This window comes from Mesocricetus auratus, unplaced genomic scaffold, assembly GCF_017639785.1.
Source record: "Mesocricetus auratus isolate SY011 unplaced genomic scaffold, BCM_Maur_2.0 Super-Scaffold_100004, whole genome shotgun sequence".
Classification (NCBI taxonomy): Eukaryota; Metazoa; Chordata; class Mammalia; order Rodentia; family Cricetidae; genus Mesocricetus; species Mesocricetus auratus.
In genome coordinates, this window is record NW_024429189.1 from 70,151,306 (window position 1) to 70,174,288 (window position 22,983).

General features: G+C 43.2%; 1 long non-coding RNA gene across 1 annotated transcript; it reads right to left on the reverse strand.

Moving 5' to 3' along the window:
- Positions 1-7,263: 7,263 nt before the first annotated feature.
- LOC121140453 lies at positions 7,264-21,899 on the reverse strand. The gene is made up of 3 exons (XR_005877292.1): positions 21,730-21,899; positions 9,546-9,636; positions 7,264-8,186 (listed from the first exon to the last, which is right to left on the reverse strand). It is a non-coding gene; the product is annotated as an uncharacterized LOC121140453 (long non-coding RNA).
- Between the last annotated feature and the right edge of the window lie 1,084 nt (positions 21,900-22,983).

A 22,983-nucleotide genomic window follows, 5' to 3' on the forward strand; every position in this document is an offset into this window, starting at 1 on the left:
ATGTTCAGGGCTGTACATAGGATGAATGGAGAGAAGTATGCCTGCTATGCCTTTCTAAGAGGAATTGTACATTTGGTTCTCTGGAGTTATTTGAGACTCTATTGTAAGAAACACCATGTCCCAGAAGATGTTTGTGTCAGGTTTAAAGTAATTACACAGTTCATCCTTTTGGATAGTTATTTCTCAGTTTTCTTATCATTTCTCCCGGGCAGAAGAGATCTTCTACGCTTTCTTGAAATCACATACCTTTGTCCAAAAAGAGAGTTCCTTAAAAAAAAAAAGCTTTTTTAATTTATGTGGGTGTGTGGGAGCCTGCATGAGTTTATGTGCACCACATTCATGCAGGTGTCCACAGAGGTCAGAGAGAGCTTTGGATCCCCTGGAACTGCAGTTACAGGTTGTTTAGAGCTGCTCAAAGTGGGTTCTGGGAAGAAAGACAGTTTGCTGAAAGCCCATTCCCAATCTCCCTTGCTAATTGTGTTTGGGAGGTGAATGAGTCACAAGGACCCTACCATGGAGATGAATCCATCCATGGATTACTGGATTAGCAGATTAACAGATTATTGCAGGAGTGGCTTTGTTGTCAAAGCGATCTCTCTGGTTGATTATTCTGTCTTGCTATGTAATACCCTGTATCACTTTGGAATTCAGTAGAGGTTGCCTACTAATAAGAAGGCTCTCAACAGGTATGGACCCTCAGCATTAAGTTTTTCAATCTCTGGAACTGTCATAAGTAAATATCTTTTTCTTAGAGACTTCCCTTTGTCAGGTGTCCACAGAAATCACCAAGGTAAAAAATAGAAAACACAATAAGGCAGGACCCACCTTACAAACATCACACAAACACCATAGTACCACTATCACACTTTGAATGATGCATTTGTATGAGGAAGTACTATTATGTGAATCTACATTTGCCAGAGGTGACTGAGAGGAAGAGAAAAAGTTACAACAGGTCAGCAAGTCCCTGAGATCTGAGTCAGGCAGGATCAAGGTCAAGGTCAAACTTTCACTGAAAGAGAAAGTGAGAAGCCAAAGAGTGGTAACATGAGTCAGAGTAGAACAGCAAGTCTGGAAGAAACAAAGACATCTACAACCCATGGCTGTAGAACCAGATAGACATGCCACTCAAATAGGGGCCAGTTGAAAACACTAAATTTGGGTCACAATCAGATCATTCACATCAGGAGGTGCTGCTGTTGGTCTGTGGAGAAGGAGAAAGAGATATAGGGCAACTTAAAAGACCAGGAACAGAAGTGGGGAGGGATGCACTTAGAGACCAGCCTCCTACTCTAGCAGAGGAAACCTTCTGTTTGGGTTTCTTGGTATTCTTATACTGGTTTACCGTAAAATCAGCCTAAAGTTTCCACAGAAGGGATGTATGCACTTGCTGTCAGTGTAGGTGAGGTTAAGTTTGGTAAGGTCTTTGAAGAGATTTTTTTGAGAGTTTCATGTCTAAATACTCTATTTACTTCATATCTACCTCTCCCTCCAACTCTTCCTGTGTTCTCCCTACTTCTTAAGTTTGTGACTTCTATCATTATTAAATGTATGTATGTGAGAATGTATGTGTGTGTGTGTGTGTGTGTGTGTGATCACAGCCTATTTTATGCACACACAAGTAAGTGTAGCTATCACACCTCATCAAAGAAGTGTTTTGGCTCTTTTTGAAGCATATGAAGGCACAACTGTTCAAAATGCAGAGAATAAGTGACCATAGGATGTGAGGGCCCACTGGCACAGCTACAATGAAGAGGAGCCTTTTTGTCACACATAAGACTCTGACTGACCATGTGAGGCCAGACTGAGAAGCTGTGTAAATGCATGGGTACATGCTGTAGGAACATCAGAAGAAAATTACCAAAAGACAGGAAAATGACCACATGTCTGAGTTGCCATGTAAGACTTGTGGCTTGTGATCAATTAAGACAAACTATCAAGCCCTAGGATTCTGGTGTGGGCTGCATTCTCTCAGCTCATGGAAGCAGCTGAAGGACAAGTGTCAGTCCACGTTGTCTGTGGGCCTCCATACATCATTCCTCTTGAAGAGATGGTGTGATCTACTTGTGCCACCAACAAGACCTCATAGTGAGTTTTAAACTATTTTCTCATAGTTGATGTCACAAAGCTATTGCAGCCCCTGAAAAGGGGCCAGCACAAGTGAAAACAGCTGTTGGGTAGAAAACCAGTAGTGCTGGGGCGTTTGGGATATTTCTTTGATTTATTTCTTTTTAGAGAGGCAAAGCTACATCATTTGAAAAACACTTTAGAAGATGTGAGCTGCCTTCATGAGGTCATGGATGTTGCTCATGTCCTAACTCAGGGGCAAGCAATCCCATTTTTAAAATTCCTGCTGTGCCTCCCCAAAAACCATTTCCTAAGTCACAAATAAAAGTAAGTCATAAAAAACGCAACTCGCTTTTATTTCTATGTTTAGCCTGCACTTCATGGAGACTCATCCTCTGGGCTGGCAGCCCAACAATACCTCACAGCACTTAATAAGTTTCCCATGATCTGATAGATCTTGCCTGTTTGCCCTTCCCACTGCTGCTACTGTAAGACTCGTGTGCTTGTTCACCGTTTTATCTGAAGTTCGCAACACCAGACCTGGGATCTAGGAGTTATTTGATGAAAAGGTGTTGCGATGACTAATAATTGTCAACTTGGCAGGATATAGAGTCACTATGGCAACAGACTTCAGGGCATGTTTGTGAGGCAGCTTCAAGATTACGTTAGCTGAATAGAGAAGAGCCACCCTGACTGTGATCTGCACCACTTAGTGGGCTGGGGTCCGAGGCTGAATAAAAAGGAGAAAGCGAGGTGGGCATCAGCAGTCCAAGCTTTCCTTGCCAGGGCGGGCCAGAGCCTGATCAAGTTGCTTTTGTCAGGCATTTTGTCCCAGCAATGAGAAAAATAACTAATAGAGGTATTTAATAAATAAATGAATGAGTGAATGAATTAAAATCTTGAATGAGTAAGCTTCCTATCTTAAGCAGATGAAACAAATATCTAGCATACAAAAGACACCTAGAGCTGGCAATGTCATCATTAAATATTTGTCAAGAGGAAAAGCTCCTGTTAATAATTGCCTGTGAAGAGTCTTACTGAAGTTTTTTGATGACATCATTATGGGGAGGGCAAGAAAGGCACCATTTCTATTCATTCCTCTCACTGTTTGTATGTGCTATCGGCAACTACAGTAGCTGTCATGTCAGCCACAAGAAGCAAAGACTGAATTATAATTTGTTTTCCAGTGCTCTAGAATCTTGGTTGAAAGGAAAGTTTTCTTTTTTCCGTCTCTCCAGGGATCTTAAATTCGTGTGTGTGTGTGTGTGTGTGTGTGTGTGTCTGTGCGTGTGCGCGCGTTCGTGCGTGTACAAGATAGAGAGAACAGCTACAGGTATTTTCTTCAATATCTTTCCGTCTTATTTGTTGAGATTGGCTCTCTCATTAAACTCAGTAGGCTAGACTGGCTGGCCAGCAAGTACTAGAGATCTATCTGCTTCTGGCCCCCACCAAGCACTAGGGTTATAGATCCAGCACACAAGGGCCACAATGACTAGCTTTTATGTGGGAGTTAGGGATCTGAATTCAGATCTTCATTCTTGTGCATCAGGCACTTAACCAATTAAAACATCTCTCTGGCCTCAAACTCCCTACTTCTCTCACTATGTGACATGTTCCCATTGGTAACTTGGCAGGAGTCCTGTCTTGAAGCAAATGAATAAATACTGCCTTTCAGTGTGAGATTCTTGGACCACTTTCACATCTAGGAGGAAAATCATAGTAGATTCCTAAGGGTGGGTAGGGGGAAACTGAAGACCTTCAGATGGGTTCCAGGATTGAAGGTCATGGGAGAGGTATGTCTGACAGCTCCCATTCCACAAAGGGAATGGGATGGAACTGAGAGTGGGTATGGAAAGCTCATGTGAAAGAATGAAAACCATGACCACTTAGGTGGGAAAATGATGGAGTCCCTAAAAGTGGGCTGAGGAACTAGATAGTTTAGGGTAAGTAGCCCCATCTCTGCTGCTGCCATTTTCCTGGTCTCTCTTTCTCTCTCTCTCTCTCTCTCTCTCTCTCTCTCTCTCTCTCTCTCTCTCTCTCTCTCTCTCTCTGTGTGTGTGTGTGTGTGTGTGTGGGTACTGTCAGAAAAGCTGAAGAAGAGGAAAACTTGGGAAGTCTTTCAAGGTCTTTGTTCTCCCTTTGTCATTTAGCTGTGGAGATAAAGATCAACTTGGAGGCCATCCTTACATTTCTTCTCTGTTCAAACCAGAAAAGCTAGTGTGATTCTGATTAACTTTTGAGCAGGGACCCTATTCATCGATGACCATTAAAGGAGGATGGAAAACACTGAGAGAGTTTCAGCTAATGAATAAAATGTGTGAGACTATGCCTCTTCAGGTTCCAGTTCTCAGCCACTGCTCACTGTGAGAAGGATGCCTTGCCTGTCCAGAGACGGAGTGTTCTTCAGGAAAAGCAGAATGCCCTGCAATGGACCAAAAGTAGAAGACAAACTATAGAAGAAAGCTATAACACCAGCAAAGCCAGTCCTAGGGTGGCACCTTGCTGGTCCCTAGTTCAAACCCCAACTAAGCTGGGGAGTAGATAAGGACTAAGAAGGTTTGCTTATTATATTCACAGAAGAGTTGGCCTCCATTGAGGTCAGACTTTGGGGACAGGAAACTGCTTCAGTCATGTTCACACATGTAACAAATTGGGCATCTGGAACGAAGCTATCCTTAGGGAAAGCGCTTCCACCATCAACCTGTCCCCTTCCTACTGTGGAAGCAGGATCCAGGGCAGGGCTGATCTCAGAGGATCGTTCATTAGAACACTTCCCTTATCTGCATTTATCTTCTCCCAAGGTGACCTCATCCAGTCTCAAGACACTCTACACCAGCCCCTAATTTCTATCTTCAGCTTCCTTCTTTCACACTCCAGCTCCATTATCTCCTCTGCCTCCTTATCGTTCCCATGTGGATATCTGATAGACATCCATCCTAACCTGTGCAAACATTTGAGAAGCTTCTACAGCACCTGCTCTCCCGCGTCATGGTTGACGAGGACTCCATTCTCCCAGCTACTCAGGCCAAGCCTTGCTGCCTCACTTTGATTCACAGGTCACTTCCAAACAGTAAACCCTGTTTTTTTCACTGACTTAAGACACATCCGGTTCTCACCATCTCCAATACAGTTGTCAAGACATTAAAGTCTCTCATCATTTTGACTTCCTAACTAGACCTCTCCCATCTTCATCTACCCTCTGGTGAATTCTCTCCATGAGGCCTGTATGACTTAAACTGAAGTCAGAGCATGTCACTCTTTCCATTAACCCCTGTGCCCCCAGAGCCTTCCACGGCACTCAGAGGAAAAGTCAAGCAAGCCTCACAGCCTCTGGTGACCTGCCTGGGCCATTCCCTCTGACTTTACTTATCACCAATGTCTTCTTGGCTAACCCTCCTGCCACACCTGCATCCTGGCTGTCCTCCCAGATACTCTCCTGTTTATTCATCTTTCCCTTCAGGCTTCACCTTTGGGTGACATATTCCCCAACCGACATCTGTACAGCACAAAATATTGCTCCTGAACCCTCTGTGCCACACTCCTAGTGTGATGAGTCTCTTAGTGTGTATACTTCTTCCTTGGTGTATGTTAAGACAATGCATATTCTCGGTGATGGTCAGTCAGGTTCAGCCACAAGAAGTAACACGCATCAAGTTCAGAAAAATAGATTTACTATACTGAGGCTCAGCACACTACCTGGGGTCTGTGGATGGTCAGGTGGCAGAAGACAAGAGCCTGGAAAAGCCTTAGGGAACCACACTTTAGGGGCATTCATATGAGAAAAGGCAGGGTGGCTGGCAGGGTGAAGAGTTCAAGACGTACTAGTCTGCTTAATTCATCAACATCTAAGTTGCTAGATTGTTCCTCTTTGGCCTGGTGTCTGACACTGGATGATTAAACATTCTGTTTTTGGGGGTGCTCAGGCCAAACTGAGGAAGTGTGGCTCTAGGTTAGCTATCTTCCAGCCTGGAGAGGCTTTTTGAAATGTCAAGACAGTTTTAAATATTTACAGTATCTGTATTTTCTACCAAAACGTAAACACCATGAGAAGAGGAGTCTTGTCCCTCTCCACTGCTCTAGATGTGATACCTTGAACGGAGCCGGAGGCACAGAGGGTGGTGAACAAACATTTGACAGGTGAATGACGGAATGAGCTTCAATCTCCCCACCCTCTGATCCCAGGATTACTGCTGAGCCGCTTTTTCACTTCCATCAGCGATAAAGAGGGAGTGAGGTCTGGTGATTTTATCTGAAAAGAAAAACTTGTTTCACTTTTTCTTTTCCTTTTTATTATATTTCCTGAGACAGTGTCTCACTGTGTAGCTCTGACTGGCCTGGAACTTAGTATGTAGATCAGGCAGGCCTCAAGCTCACAAAGAGTCACCCGCCTCAGCCCCCTGAGTGCCAGGATTAAAGGTATGGGTCACCACCCCTGGCTGGGGTTTTGTTTGTTTGTTTTCTTTTGTTTTTGTTTATTTTAGTACTGTTGCTAGGATTATTTTAAACTAAAAAAAAGTTTCTCGTAATCCCAGTTTTAACCCCACCCCATATTGACTGACTCATTTAGTGAGAACAAGTTCACATACAGTAGAGAATTTAAGTGGAGGAATTGTGTCAAAGAAAGGAAGATGGAACGTTTTATCATTTATTTAAATATGAGTCACTCATATTTGGGTGTTTCTTTCAGATAAGTTTAGGTTTAGATAGAATAGATGCTTGATACATTTTGTTCATGGACACAAGTTAGTTGTCCTTTTTTAGACTAAAAGGGGAATTGTAGGAGGAAGTCTGTATGCCGCCATTAACCATGTGACTTACTAGAGGCGCATACAGATGAGGTAATAAAAGGGCGGTTTACCACACCGCTAACCACACCCACTTTAGGCATGACTAAAGACTTTTACGGCCAGATGTAAGGACGTATACGTATGTAGGCGGTGAACTACGTCACTAGCCAGGCCCACTTTTGGGCATGGCTAGGGGGCGTTACGGGGGAAGGTATAAAAGATAGCACACAGGAAGTCTCGGTCTCTTTTCCCGGAGTTCGGCTTCCGGTTCGGCAGCGGGAAAACTATTTGGCTCATCTGGGTTACTTGTTTGGTACCTTGTGAGTAATTTCTACAATAAATACTTAGTTTTACTTTCAGTAAGTGTCGCTTATTGTTACAGCGTCATTTGGAGCAACAACTCATCAAATTTGTGTTTTTAGTTTTTTAGTGAAAATAGTTATTTTTCATGTAATATATTCTGATTACAATTTTTCCTTCCCCTACTCTTCCCAATCTCCCCTTCTATCAGCATCCACACCCTTTCTGTCTCTACTTAGAAAACAAACAGAGATCTAAGGAATATTAATAAAATAAAATAAGAACATAAATAAAAAACAAACAAATCAACTCAGAATATGATAAAACAACCAAACAAGAAAAAAGAGCCAAAGAAAAAGCACAAGAAATGCATATAGAATATAGATGCAGAGTCATACACATTTACACACTCAGAAATCCCATAAAAAACCCAAAGCAGAAGCCATACTATATACTCAAAGGAACCATATGATGGAAAACAAAACAAAACACAATGAGACAAAGAACCTCCAAAGACACCACTGAACTCGTTTTAGGCTGGCCATCTAGTGCTGAGAATGGGGCCTACCCTTAACAGTGGTTTGTTTTCCCCAGTGAGACTTCCTTGAAGAAAACTAATTTTCATTTGTAAGTGATCATTAACTAGAGATGGCTTCTCAGTTAGGGGTGGAGTGTTTGTGTGTCCGCTTTTCCTGTCAACTCTACAATCCTGTTTAGTGCAGATCTCTGTAGACCCTGTGGGTGTTGCCAGTCTCTGGAAGTTCATATGTGCATCAGTCTTGTGTGTAGAAGGCTTTGTTGATTGATTTCTTTTTGTCCTCTGTTCCCGCTGGATCTTACACTCCATCTGCCTCCTTTTCCAGCAGATTTCCTTGAGCTCTGAGGGGAGGGATTTGATGGAGACATCCCTTTTAGAGCTGAGTGTTCCAAGGTCTCTCACTCTCTGCATATGATCTGGTTGTGGGTCTCTGTATTTCTTTCCATCTGCTACAGGAGGAAGCTTCTCTGATGGTGGCTGGGCGAGGCATAGATCTACGGGTACAGCAAAATGTCATTAGGAGTCAGTTTATTGCTGTTCCTTTACCAGACAGTAGGTCCCTGAGTGATCTAGTTTCAGGTTGTTGGTCAACCAAGCAGTGTTAGATATGAGTTCCATGTCACAGAGTGGGCTTTAACTCAAACCAGATATTGGATGCTTACTCCCAAAGCTTTGCTGCCACTATTGTACCAACATATCTTGTAGGCAGGTCATTCTTGTGGAATGAAAGGATTGTCACTGGGTTGAACTTTCTCCTTTGGTAGTGTTTTAGTACTGTGAATACTAGTCCACAAGGGTGAAAGCTGTAGGTAGGTACTAGCTAGATCTCTCTGTGTTCATTAAGTTCAGTAGGTGTTGTCTTCAGCAATAACTTTTCCATCAGTTTGTGAAGAGCCACCAATAGCCTTGACAATAGCCTGGGTTGTTTGAGGATTCCCCATGGGACTCCTTTGTCTGAGAACTTGATTAGATGTAACCCATTCCTGATAGAAGAAGCTTCATTTGGTGACAAGAGATGTCCAGTTGACGCTCTGTCTCCCGTTATTTGGTGATTTCATTCAGATTACCTTCATATAAGTATATATTATAGGAAGCTTCTAGTGTATTAGGTTTCCATATGACCCCTCAAACAGCCCTTAGATTTAGCTGTCTCTCCCTTATTACCTTCCTCACTCCCTCTTCCCTGCCCTTCTCTGCTTGATCCTCCCGTTTCAGTCCCTCTCCTCATCCAAGCACAACTATCTCTTCTATGTTGCCTTGCTAAGGAGATCCGTCCCTTCCCCCAGTCCCTTACTGTCTACCTAACCTCTGTAGTTATATGGATTATAACTTATCAATGACTTTATAAGTAGAATCTACACATGAATGTGAATACATACTGTATTTGTTTTTATGGGTCTGAGTTACCTCATTTAGAATGATTTTTTTCCTAGTTCCATCCATCACCTGTAAATTTCATGACTTAATTTTTTTAATGACTGAGTTATAGTCCATTGTATAAATATGCCACATTTTCTTTATTCATCTATTGATTGATGTCTATATTGTTTCCAACATTCAGCTATTATTAATAGAGCAGCAATGAACATGGTTGGGCAAGTGTCTCTGTCGTTGGGTGAAACATATTTTGGGTATGTGCCCAAGAGTGGTATAGCTGAATCTTGAGGTAGATCAATTCCCATCTTCCCAAGGAACGACCACACTGATTTATTTCCATAGTGTTTGTACAACTTCACACTACCACCAGCACTCATCAAATTTCTTGAGCAGAGAAGATACACAGAAATGTGCAGAAACTTTAAGCAAAGTATTGATTAACACTTGCTAAGTTAACACAGCTATGTGTGCATTACCAGGTCAAGAAGTAAAACATGGCAGCAGCCACTGCTCTCTTGCTTTCCTTCCAGGCATCTGCTTCCTCCTTCCTCCTTAAAGGGGTCACCACTGTGAAATAGAACACCACAGATCAGTTTTGCTGGGCTTTGAACTTCATATGCATGGTATCAAATAGTCTTAGTTAGGGTTTCTATCGCTGCAACAAAACACCATGGCCAAAAAGCAAGTTGGGGAGGAAGGGGTTTAATTTAGCTTACACTTCCACATTGCTGTTCTTCACTACAGGAAGTCAGCACAGGGCAGGATCCTGCAGACAGAAGCTGATACAGCGGTCATGAAGGGGTGCTGCTTCACACAGCTTTCTCAGCCTGTTTTCTTTTAAAAGCCAGGATTACCACCCAGGGATAGTACCACCCACCATGGCCTGGGCCTTCCCCCATGGACCACTAATTGAGAAAATGCCTTACAGCTGGGTCTCACGGAGACATTTCCCTCACTGAGGCTCTTTCCTCTCTGACAACTCTAGCTTTTGTCAAGTTGACACACAAAACCAGCCAGTACAAAGATCAACATGTACTTTTTTGGTAATTGAATCCATTCATTTTACATTATATTTGAGAGAATCACCAATGTCGTGTATACTCGTGGTTAGTTTATTTCCAAGGAGTAGAGCATTCCATTCTATGAGCAAACAACCATTTATAACTGCTCCACTTTTGAGGGCCAGCTGAGCTGTTTTCATCTGGAATTGTCACAAATGAATAGTACTACAATGGATGTGTTTTGTGTTTGTCTTCAGTGAACTCATGTCCTCATTTCTACCAGGAATGGACTTCGTACAGACTCTGTTTAAGTCCAGTAGATGTGGCAGTCATCCCTCCTTCCCCATGGGTGCTCCACTTTCATTCCCATCAGCAGTGTCTATGTAATAGGTCTGGCTTCCACATGCTCACCAATACTAGGTATGGCCTGACATCATCTTGTTCTTGAGAGAACTAAGTTGAACCTCATTTTGATCTCCATTTGTGTCCTTGATGACTGACAGGAATGAACAACTTTTTATATGTTCACTGATCATTTGTGTTGGTTAGTTTTTGTCAAGGGAAGAAGGAACCTTAATTGAGAAGACGCCTCCATCAGAGTAGCTTGTAGGCAAATCTGTGGTGATGTCTCCTTGACCTATGACTGATGTGAGAGGGCCCAGTCCCTGTGGGTGGTGCCATGCCTGGGAAGTTGGTCCTGGGTGTAAAAGAAAACCAGGTGAGAAAAACATAAGCCATCTGCTATGTGGATTTTCTATGGCCTCTGCTTCAGTACCTGCCTCCTAATTCCTGCCTATTTGTGACGGACAGTAGCTGTAAGCTGAAATAACCCTTTCCTCCACCACCCTGCTTTTGGTGGTGGTTTATCACAGAAATACTAAAATCACAAGGAACTTGCCTCTTCAGGATTGTGCTTGTGTTTTTTGTTTTGTTTTGTTTTTCATTTGGGCTCCCTGTTTTTCCTTGTGTAATTCTTTGTATCTCCAGAATAGGTCCCTTTACAGTTATATGTGCTTTGAATCTACTTTGTGTATTCCTTACTTTTCTCACAGTTGTGACAAAAGCAACTTCGGGGAAGGAGTATTTGCTTTGGCTCACAGTGAGGAGCGCAATCATCGTGGCAAGGAAGGCGTGGCCACAGGAGCGTGGAATGTGTGGTCACGGTGAGGGCAGTGGAGAAGCAGAAGGTGAATGCTGTTTCCTCTTTTCACTCAGCCTGTCCTCCAGCCTCTGGCCTGGCACTGCCCTCATTCAGGACAGCACTTCTCACCTCAGTGAAGCCTTTCAGGAAACACCCTCATGGACACACTGCAGAGGCTGACAATGCACCGTACCTGTCCTTTTTATTTAATCTTAATCTTTTGATGGACTAAAGGTTTTCATTTTGATGAAATGGAACTTACATTCTTTATTTTAGTAATTTTTGTGTCTGATTTAGTCTTTGTCTACCTGAAGAGCAAGAACCCTCTCCTCTCCCTTCCCCGCTTCCCTTTTCTTTTCATTTCTTCCTCATTTTAAGAGGCGATGGCACCTGGTGCCCTAGGAGGCCTCTTATCCCAAGCATCCGTTGCCATGCGGGCCTCCGTTGCCATGCGGGCCTGACTTGCTCAGTTTCTGAGATCTGGAACTTTCAGGTGGTTATATTTAAAAAGCTTTTGTATTTAAATCTACAAACCACACAGAAGTTTTGCTTTGGTTCCTGTGTAAGGCAAGGGTTGAGTTTTGCTAAAGCAGATATCCATTTAGCTCATCACCATTTACTGATATGATTATCTTTTCTGAACATCTCTGAGACACTGTATTTGTCATAAATAAAGCACTTACAATGCACAAGTCTGTTTCTGGATTTTAGTGTCCTCCATTGGTTTCCTTGTTGTACTGATGCCACACTGTCTTATTACTGTGGCTTTATGGCATATATCGATATCTGGTTGAATTAATTCTACAACTTTGTTCTGTTTTAAGGTGAGTTTGGATATTTTGGGCCAGCAAGATGGCTCAGTAGGTAAGGACACTTGCTGCCAAGCCTAAGGACCTGAGTTTGATTCCCTAGGAACCATACAGTGGAAGGAGAGAAATGGTTCCCACAAATTGTCCTCTGACCTCCACATGCACACTGTGATACATGATGTCCACAGAATAAAATCTGAAAAATCTAACGTCTTCCTATTTGAGTGTGATTTTATACCACCCAGCTCTGGCTGACATCATGGCATCTTTCCTACATGTCTTTCTCTAAAATGCCTGAGTGTGGTCCTCATAACCACACTAAGCGCTGCCTGCATGTGGCCCACCCACAGTCCTTCTCAGCCTTCCTTCTTTGTCTCAAGATGTCACTTTCTGTGAAGAGCAAACCACAATATCCTGCAAGTGCTTCTCACTAATAATCTCTATTATGCCAGTGGATAAAGTATATGTAATCTTAATATTTCTTTAGGTACTGTGTCAAGTTCTTTGCATGCACTGCCTTACTTAATACTGCCAGTACACTAAGAGGCAGGCACCGTTTATTAACCTTAAGACTGACACATTTTTGCACAGGACTTGGAGGATCCAAACTGGGTCTGACCTGAAAGTCTCTTCCCTAAAGACTGATTTCATGTACCAGATGATGATATGCAAGCTTCCAGGAAAGGGAAGCAGCCAATACTTTTATCCAGCTATGATTCCTATGAACTACAACAACCAGCATGGAAAGATAATTCTAAGATGCAGTAGTGGCACACATACTGTATTGGTAACCAGCAGTTCTCTAACTAAACTTAAGACGCACTTAACAAGAGGGAATGCCTAGAGAGGGAAGTGATTTCCCCCCTGCACTGGTGAATAGCAGAGAAAAGATAATAACTGACATCACTTAAAGTCCATGCTTCTCCTGCACACACTTCAGTTGTAGTACCCAGTAAATGCTGGTCCCCCTATTGCTAAATATGTTTCCTTCCTGTTTCCATTTAACTTTCTTCACAGACTCGTCTATGATGCTAGCTGCTTCTACTTCCCCTTCTCCTCCCCTCCCTGCTCCAACCCAGTCTTACTTCCTCCCTGAAATGGCTCTCTACAAGCCACCTAAACACTCTGCACCTTGCCATTTCTGATGGCTTCATTCCTAAATGTCACCTAAAGACTTGCCTGCTAAAGGGTTGGTAGCCAGCCTATGGCAACACCGGAAGGTGCTGGAATCTTTAGGAGACAGAGGTCTAACAGGAGAAAATTAGGGCATGATCTTGCAGAAAGCACTGGGACTCCTGCCCTGTTTTCGTGCCCTTAGACTGCCCTAAGGTGAACAGTTCCCTCTGCTATGATTCTGCACTTACTGCCACATTGTACTGGTAAAGAGATGAGGATGTGTAACCGTACACTGCAACCTCTGCAACTGTGAATCAAAACAAATGCATAACTTGGTAGTCTCAGTTTTGTGTCACCAAAAAGCTAATATAAAATGTAGCACACCTATAGTTTTCCTGTTTCTCCTCTCTGCCATCTCAGATAGCTTCTACCCCACCTCTGAGGGGTTCCCATGTTTTTAGTCACTCCTTCTTTTGTGTCTGTCCTTACACTCCTTTGAATTTTCTTCTACATCTTTGACAACTCTGTTTTAATTCCTCTCTGTAGGCATTAACCCTTCTATCTGAACAGGAGGTGTTGTACAACCTAAGGTTTGCTCCTTGACCTGTATTTCCCTCTACCCACACATCTTGAAGTGATGACACAATCACATGATCTTGCATCTCATGTTTCTGAAGTCTCCCAAATTAATAGTTCTGAATCTGACCTCTCCACTCAGCTATAGACTTTTAGCTTCCTCCTTGACCCTTCTTTTTGGATGTTTTCTTTTTGAATTCTCTACAAAACAGAGTCGGAGCGGTTGGTTGAAACACTGATAGTATGGAAGAATGAAGTCCAAAGTATTAAGGACAGGAAGTGAGGGAGAAGGCATTAAGCTACATCACCATCGAGTTAACCCTTCACCACCGTCACCTACATCACCTTCCAGCTGCTAAGAGAATCAGAAGGGCACCGAAAAGTTTGGAGGGTTTTTTTGTTTTGTTTTGTTTTTTGTTTTGTTTTTTTTTGAGACATTAGACCTTAGAGTAGTCTTTGGGAGAGGGGAAGCAAAGAACGTACGTGCCTGGCTCTGCTTCAGCTCTCGTTTTCCTTGTTCAGGACTCATGCTGGGAGCTAACTTTGTACTTTCTATATGTATAACCAACCCTGTGGCGTCTCTCAGGGAGCCACCTTGTGGCAATGTTTCAATGAAATCTGAACATGCAAGCGTAGTCTGGAGCAGCCACAGCAGGGGCCTAATGAGATTGTGAAAATGGAGCCGGCTGATGTCTGCGGGCCCGGGCAGGGGTCCCTTTGTCTGTGAAAATGAGTACGGCAAGCAGAACTCTCCACTCCTTTCTCCCAACCAACCTGATCTGCCCCACCACTGTCACCAAAGACTGCCTCGTCTAAGGAAATGGCACCGTTGTTGCCAGTGCTAAACCTTAGCCAAGAAAGCCAGTGTGATAGCCTGTAAACTGGTTCCCTTGCTCCCAAGTTTGGCTTCCTTTGATGTATTCTTCATGCAACAGGGGAAGTATAAAAATGGTCTTTCCATAACTCCGTGACTCTGTCCATCATTTAGTTGTCTGCTAAGAAAGGCTTTCCCTGACTTCTCTGTCAAAAGTCACCCCTCCTCTGATACTCTTACCTCCCCCTTTTCTTCCTTGTTTTGGGTATGTTGATTGAGAACACCTACACTCAGGTCAAAGCAGGTAGGCGGAGGTGCCTTCACCATGCCCACGTGATCCTCAGCTGGAGGGATTATTCTGCAGTTAAATGCGGCTCCAGCACAGACACATGTTGTAACATATGTAAAACAAAACAAAACAGTGTGTTTCTTGAGCCTACACTAAACTAAAAGCTGCGTCTAAGAGGAAAAACCAACCTGGTTTCAATGTTTGTTCCTGGAATCTTTGTTCCCTGGGAACTGAACAAAAGAGAGAAAGTGCAAAACTGTCCTAGGCTCCTTTCATTACTGACCATTGTCCTGTGTCTGCTTCCCCTCCACCCAGAACTCCAGACTCCTACCGTCTCTCCTCCTCCTCCGTAGCCCTTTGCTAACCTCAGAGCCATCTCTTTCCAACACTTTAGGTATTTTTGTTTTATTGGACACATGCTTTTACAGTGGTTACTAGTTCCCAGGTGTGGTGTGTGTGTGTGTGTGTGTGTGTGTGTGTGTGTGTGTGTGTGTGTGTGCCTGTCTGTCTGTCTGTCTGTCTGTCTGCGTGCGAGCATGTGCGTGGGAGTTTGTGTGTACGTATGTGTTCCATTAACACTCACAGAAAATCCTATCATGCACGAGTTTCCAAGGTCTCCATCTCAGAGTTGTAGAAACTTGATCACAGCCCAGTGGGTTACTTCTCCAAGGTTATGCAGCTCATAAGAGTCCAACTCAGGCAGCCACGGAGAATCAGTGCTCTCAGTCATCACACTGTAACTGTGCGTCACTGACAAACACGCCTTAAACATTTAGGATCCACAGGGTTCTGAGGATTTTAGGAAGAAACAACGCCTTCGGGTGAAGGAACAGAACCCTCACCCACGGTAATTCAGGTGACAGGTGGCACATACGGTGGGAGCACTACAGCCTTCTGCTGGTTCTCTATCTACGCCAGACTCTGTCACCGTGGAAAAGGATGCAGCAGACCACACAAGCAAGGATAGAGTGACACCATCTCTAACTTGAGAGGACCATCCAAAGGATCACAAGTAATTCTTAGGTAAAGGAGTTACTCTGCCTGCTGTGTGAAGGGCTAGTCATACATCTTGTCAAAAATCCTGTAGACCAGGCCATATTAACTCTCCTTTAGAGAGTAGGAAAATAAAGCATCAGTGGAAGATGACTAAACAGATTTTAAGTCAGATGACTTGAAAACAGTCAAGCCCCAGCCTGCTCTTAATCCAACATTTACTCTCTTCCTGCCTAACAACATTGGATAAAGGTCACTGCTTCTAGTTTTGTCTTCTTTATTCTGGGCCAGAGCATCAGTTCTTCAAATGGCAAAATAAGAAAAGAATCCTCCATTTCCTCACCCATGGGTCAACTAGTCCCTAAGACTTTATCATCTTCAACTGTGTGGGGCCATGTTTTGCCTAAGTACCCTGATTAATAACCTAAGATTTAACACTTCGTTTAATTATCTCGTATCTTTTTTTTTGTAATTTGCTAAGTCTTGCAAATTCTACCTCTGAAATGCATCATGAGACATTTACTTCTGTCCCTTCCCATCTGAAGCTCCTACGTCTAGACAGGTGTCCTCTGTTGTCCTGGCTACAGAGACAGTGCCCTCCCATATGTCTTCTACCTCATGCCACCATCCAGCTCCATTTAGAAGGTATAGGCGATGTTAAGACATGATTTTCATCTTGTTTCTGTGTTAGTCAAGAGTCTTCTGGATGGAATTGGTGCCATGCTCCAACTCTGTCACTTATTCCAAGAAACAGAAGAACAGGTCACACCCTTCCATACACAATCATCTCAGTGACTATTCCTGCATTTGTCAACCTCTTCAAGTGGCTCACTAGATCTCAAGATATCCCCCTCTGTTAAAATTAGATATAGTAGTTCATCCCTTCAGGGTCTTAGAAAAGTACCTGGCACACATTATGCACAGTGTCTTGGAGTTAGTCCTCATTGTATTCTTCATTGCACTTGCTCCAGCCAATATTCTAAAAATGTAAGGCTTCTGATTAGGTAAATGGGATAGAAAAGAGGTCTCATATCAATGTGTGGATCCCAAGAAACTTCTAGAAAGGAAGTTTTCAGAGGAAAAATAATATGAGCTTTTCTGCCTTAAAAGTAAATGTTATTACTATCACTGTCTAAGTTATTACTATTACTATTATATTACTATTACTATAACAGGCTAAATGCCAAATGGAAATAAACATTACAATAACAGTACAAAACACATTTTTCACATATTTTTCTACAACTTAGCAACAAGTATTTAAAAGTAGTTGGTTTTATTTAAATTTTCAAATCTCTGTGCTAACCCAGTGGAGAATAGCTCCCAAAGATATGATAAGAAGATAATGATAAATTAATCACTGGATTAATGATCAGGAACTGGATCATTAGACTGGATCCCATTAAATCTGCCTTTTCACAAGTGTCACCCTCAAGACTTCAGGCCCAACAGGGTTCAAGGTTGGACTCCTCTTTGAAAAATGGTAGCTAGAGAGATACATCACAGAATTTCTTGTCCAATGCCATGGTTCTGATTCCCTATGTTATATGACAGCCATCTTTATGGAATATCATAAGTCATTAAAATAAAACGAGCTAAGAAATGTTAAAACACGTTTAACAATGTTAAAGTCTTAGGTTAGAAAGTTAGAAAGAGGGTCAAGGAATTTTATGAATGACATGCATTAAAATGTCCCTCACACTAGTACTCATTAAACTCTTGCTTCAGGCCAGCATCATTCCCAATTGAGGGATAGGAGAAGGTCTAGGCAAAGCTCTGATCTACAGCACAATGCCACTGAACCCTAAGGTCTTCCTATTGATCAAAAAAGTCAGGATGAGAAACACCCCAAAATATTAATAATGCACAGAACCGCAGGCTCTCTCTCTGATCATCTAGATTTCAGACTATGCTTCTGGTGCCTTTTAAATAGCACTGTTGTTTTCTTCTAAAGTTTCCCTGGGAACTTTTCAAAGGCAGCTGCTGTGGCCTCAGTCATCATGGCCTTCATGCCTTGCGTGGGTCAGAAGCTCAACTTTCCTCTGTAAACTGAGACTGTCATCTCTGACCAGAAGGCTGTGGGTGGACTGGGTGCTGTCCTTGGGGTTGTTGTTGTAACTCTTTTAGTCTGATAAACTAGCACTTAAGTGTTTCCCTTTTCTAAACCCCCAAATGACGAGTGTCTTTGTGGTGAGGTGATGGTTCAACCATCACTGCCAACAGGAACAGTCCTGGCAACACTTATTTTTAGTTTACGGTCTAAGCAAATGCCAGACTGTGTGTTCAAGGACCTTGGGAAGACTGACACCCCTTTCAAAGGAAGGTGGCTAACAGAGAGGTCTCTGGGGGTGACTGCCAGCCTTTCACCAGAACAGCCACAGACATGGAGCTCTGAGGTTGAGTGAGAAGACTGCAGTGCTCCCTTTACACAGCTTCATGTTCTCACACACACGCCCTACAAACAGAGGCATGCTGAGTCCATTTGGATATATGTGGGCCCTGGCAGCCACAGAGAAGAAACTGTAACATTGAGGCCTATGACATACACAGCAACTGGGGCAGATGTCTGCTACCAAGGCCTGTTCAGCAGCCTGCTGCTCTTCAGCTGGCACAGCCTGTATAGTTCTACTCTTTTCCTTGCCATACATGGGTTACCAAGCAAGCATGTTGCCTTCTGCTCCTCAGATCCTTGGCATCACATCAACTAATGCAATCCTGAGTGACTTGACCCATGGAGTCTGATAGGGTTCACCTGCCAAGGTCTCCTAATTCATGTGCTGTGCAAAACCAGGGTCTTTGAGTTCTTATTTGACTATATGAGCACCTATATGGTACGTGCAATTTTTATTTGTTTGCAAAAATTCACCAAAGCTTTACTTAGAATCTAAGAACCCATATGTGGTAGTTTGAATGACCATACCCCTCACAGACTTAAATATTTGAATGCTTGACCCCTAGTTAGTGGAACTGTTTGGAGAGAATTAGTAGGTGTGGCCTTGTTGGAGTAGGTGTGGACATGTTGGAGGGGGTGTGTCACTGGGGATGGTTGTAAGGTTTCAGAAGCCCATGCCAGACCCAGCCCCTTCTCTCTGTCTCTGTCTCTGTCTCTCTCCCTTCTCTCTCTCTCCCTTCTCTCTCTCTCTCTCTCTCTCTCTCTCTCTCTCTGTGTGTGTGTGTGTGTGTGTGTGTGTATAGGTCTCTGTCTCTCTGTCTCTGTTTCTGTCTCTCTCTTTCTTTCAGCTTGCTGACTGGGATCAGTATGTAAAGCTTTCAGCTCCTGCTCTAGTGCCACGCTGGCCTACTTTCTGCCATGATGATCATGGACTAAGTTTCTAAAACTGTAAGCAACCTCCGAATTAAAAATGCATTCTTTTATAAGAGTTGCTTTGGTCAGGGTGTCTCTTCACACCAATTCAACAGTAACAGACACCACCTAAAATGAGTCAACATATTTCACTATGTAATTCAATAGTTGCCTGCTCTAGACAGATAGGCTCTCTCCTCCCCAGACATTTTCACCTAAGGGGAAATAGAGTTTTCTTTCTGAAACAGGAACTGTGGCATAGTGGGTTGGATGAAATCATTGATTTTTTTCCTTCTCTTTTCCACGAATGCAGACTATTTACTAACTAGAAGTATCCAGGCAGTACCAACCTCAGAGACACACCCCAGAAGGATCAAATGCTACTCCACTACCTCAAGTCCCTGTGACTCCAGGATCTGCTCATCCCAAGGTTTCCCCTAGACTCTGTCAAGGGCCTCTCAGAGACTCACAACCCCTAAGAGAGGAGCCCCAGACTTTAAGAGGTAATCCACATAAAAAGCAACATTCTCAATGGGACTAAGTTTTGTCCAAGTCAGTACTGTAAGAGCTAGCTGCATACAACACAACATACCCCTTATGCCAGTCACACAGAGATAGCAGAAACCTAAATTCTAAGAGGTTGGAGTATGACATTATTGTGCCCACCGTCACTGTTGCTGCTGCTTCATAAAATGCTATGCTTGAATCCTCACCAGATTCATATTTTATAACCTAATAAGGTTATGGCATTAGATGTGGTAACTTTGGAAATGTGATTAAGCCTTGAGTGCTTGTCTTAGTGAATGAAATTAGTGAACATGCTGATTGGTTTTGATTGTCAATTTGCCACAGCCTGGAATAATGTGAGAAGAGAGCCTCAACTGAGGAACTGCCTAGATCAAGTTGGCCTGTGAACATGTTTGTGGAGGATTATCCTGACAGTTGACTGATTTGGGAGGGTTCGATGCATTGTGCCTGACACCATTCCCTGTGCAGGTAGACAAAGCATAACCAAACAAGTAAGCAGTCAGCATGAGTGTGTGTTTCTTTCTGCTCTTGACTGTAGCTGTGACATGACTTGCCACTTGAATTATTGTGTTGATTTCCCATCAAAGATGGATGTCTTAGTTAGGGTTAAGATTGCTTTGATGAAACATCATGACCAAAGCAACTTGGGTTTATTTCACCTACAGTTCTATATAACAGTTCGTCATCAAAAGCAGTGAGAACAGGAACTCAGGTAGGGCAAGAACCTAGAGGCAGGAGCTGATACAGAGGGCTTAAAGGGTGCTGCTTACTGGCTTGCTCCCCCTGGATTGCTCAGCCAGCATTTTTATAGAACCGCGGACTACCAGCCCAGGGATAGCATAACCCATAATGAGTTGGGCTCTCCCCCATCAAAAAGTAATTAAGAAAATACCCTGTGGGCTTGCCTACAGCCCCATACTTTTTTGTTTGTTTTTTTGAGACAGAGTTCCTCTGAAGAGCCCTGACTGTCCTAGAACTCACTCTGTAGGCCAGGCTGGCCTCAAACTCACAAAGATCTGCCTGCCTCTGCCTCCTGAGTGCTGGTACTTAGAGGTGTGTGCCACCACCACCCAATGGCTACAGCCTCATCTTATGGGGGCCATTTTCTTAATTAAGGTTCCCTCCTCTCAGATGACTTCAACATGTGTCAAGTTGACAGAAAGCTAAACAGGACAATGGACCTGGAATTGCAAACTAAATAAATTTTTCCCTCTCCTACATTGGTTTTGGTCAGGATGTTTGTCACAGCAGTAGAAATGAAATGGCAGCAGTGTCCTTATAAAAGAAGCTCCAGAGAGCTGCCTTGCTGTTTCTATCATGTGAGAATATAGTGAAAAGGTACTGTCTATGAGAAAGTGGGCTCTCACCAGATACTGAACCAGTTGATGCCTTGGTCTTGAACTTTCCAACCCCCATGACTGAGAGAACTAAGTTTCTGTTATTCATAAGCTGTCCATTCTGTGATGTCACATTATAGTAGCCCAATATATATGAAGGATAGTATGTCTTATCTTCATAATATAAATTTATTTTTCAAGACATCACTTACTTATTTTGATACATACCAGAATCTAGAAAGGCAGAAAGGCCTGATCACATTAGCTCTACTTGTGGATGTGGAAACAGTCACACATGTCAGTAGGAGCATCTTAAGTCCTACAGCATGGTTCTCTGAGTAACAATGATAATCCTGGGTGTGAACTTACCAGGTGTCTCTCTCTCCCAGAATGCCATCAGATAGAAACAGTAATAATGTTTACTGCACCTTCCATTAAGAGCATCAAATTTACTGAAGTAGATGCAACTGTGCACATTTTAAAGTTCAAAAGAAAATATTTGGGTATCAAAATGTTTAAGGAACTTCACCTCATAAAATGGTAAGTGGTAGAGCCATGTTGTGAATCCAGTCTTGTCCTAGACTAATAAGCTCTATCCCATTAGAACATTTGGAAGAAAAACTTCACTAGAATAAATTGACAAAATTCTTAGGCCTTGTTCTGGTTCTCATCTGACTCCCTACTGACACCTTGTTTTCATCTGAGAGTAAATATCTCAGTTCCACTAGGAGTGAAAGTGGTTCCTCACTTACCTTTCCAGCTTGAAAGGGAAAGGGGGAAGAGCTCCAAGGAAGAGGGTGTCCAAGTCCAGCCCACAGGTCCAGATGGCTTAAGGACTTGAGTAAACACCCAGCCCTGAAAGACTAACAGAAACCCCAGGCTGGGTGGGTGACCTCTCCTGGGAGACAGCAAAAGCAGTAGCCTGAGAAATGTCAAGGAGTTGATAAATCAGCTGAAACTAGGCCCAACTTCCTCCTGCCCTGTTCATCATGCCATCACAGCCCGCCCTCGCCCCCCCCCGCCCCCCCCATCCCCCCACACACTGCAGAGATGAAAATGTGACAGGAAACCCAAGAGTTGAGTCTTGCAACTTATTTCCAAAGCACTGTGAGACAGCTGGTGAGGGAAGGCAGACAAACAGGAGATCCAGGTTCTGATAAAGCTTGACATTATTTAAGTGACACCACAGACACCTGAAAAGGGCCTTACTCATGAAGAACATGAGACTGGGTGGTGAATTCAAAGACCATGGTCAAGGGCAGCCTTACCTTCTTCAGCACGCCCCATCCCCTTCACGTGCACAGGCCTCAGCCATTACACATCTGTACTTCTGGGTCTTCCAGGAGCCCCATGTAAAACTCTGTCCTGCCTGACCAAGTCACTGAGCTATTTTTTAAAAGGGATCTCTGCTGTTTAGTTTTTTGTCAACTAGACATAAGCTAGGCTCATCGGGGAAGAGGGAACTCAGTTGCGAGGATGCCTTCATCAGATTGGTCTGTAGGCAAGTTTGTGGGGCATTTTTTAAATTAAGATTGATTTTGAAGGCCCAGCCCACTGTGGGGTGTGCCACCACTGGGCTGACTGTCCCATGTCGTACAAAAGAGCTGGTTGAAGAGCAGGGCATGAGGAGCAAACCAATAAGCAGTGTTCTTTTGTGGCCGCTGCTTCAGTTCCTATCTCCAGGTTCCTGCCTTCACTTCCCTTCATTAAGGACTGTAACTGTAAGCTGAAATAAACCCTTTCCTCCCCAGATTGCTTTTGGTCATCGTGTTTATCACAGCGATAGAAAGCTCACTGGTACAGGATCTTATATTTTCCCCATGTTTGCTCCCTTCCGTGTTTTAGTGACTGATAACAATCAACTGGTTCATAACTTAGACGCTACTGATCAAAAGTGACTTAATAAAGCAGAATCCTCAACAGTAAATGGTATTTTGTGGCATTCTGGGAGGCTGGAAAGATGTAGATGTTTAATGCTCACTTTTATTCCAGTCTCCTCAGCTCTT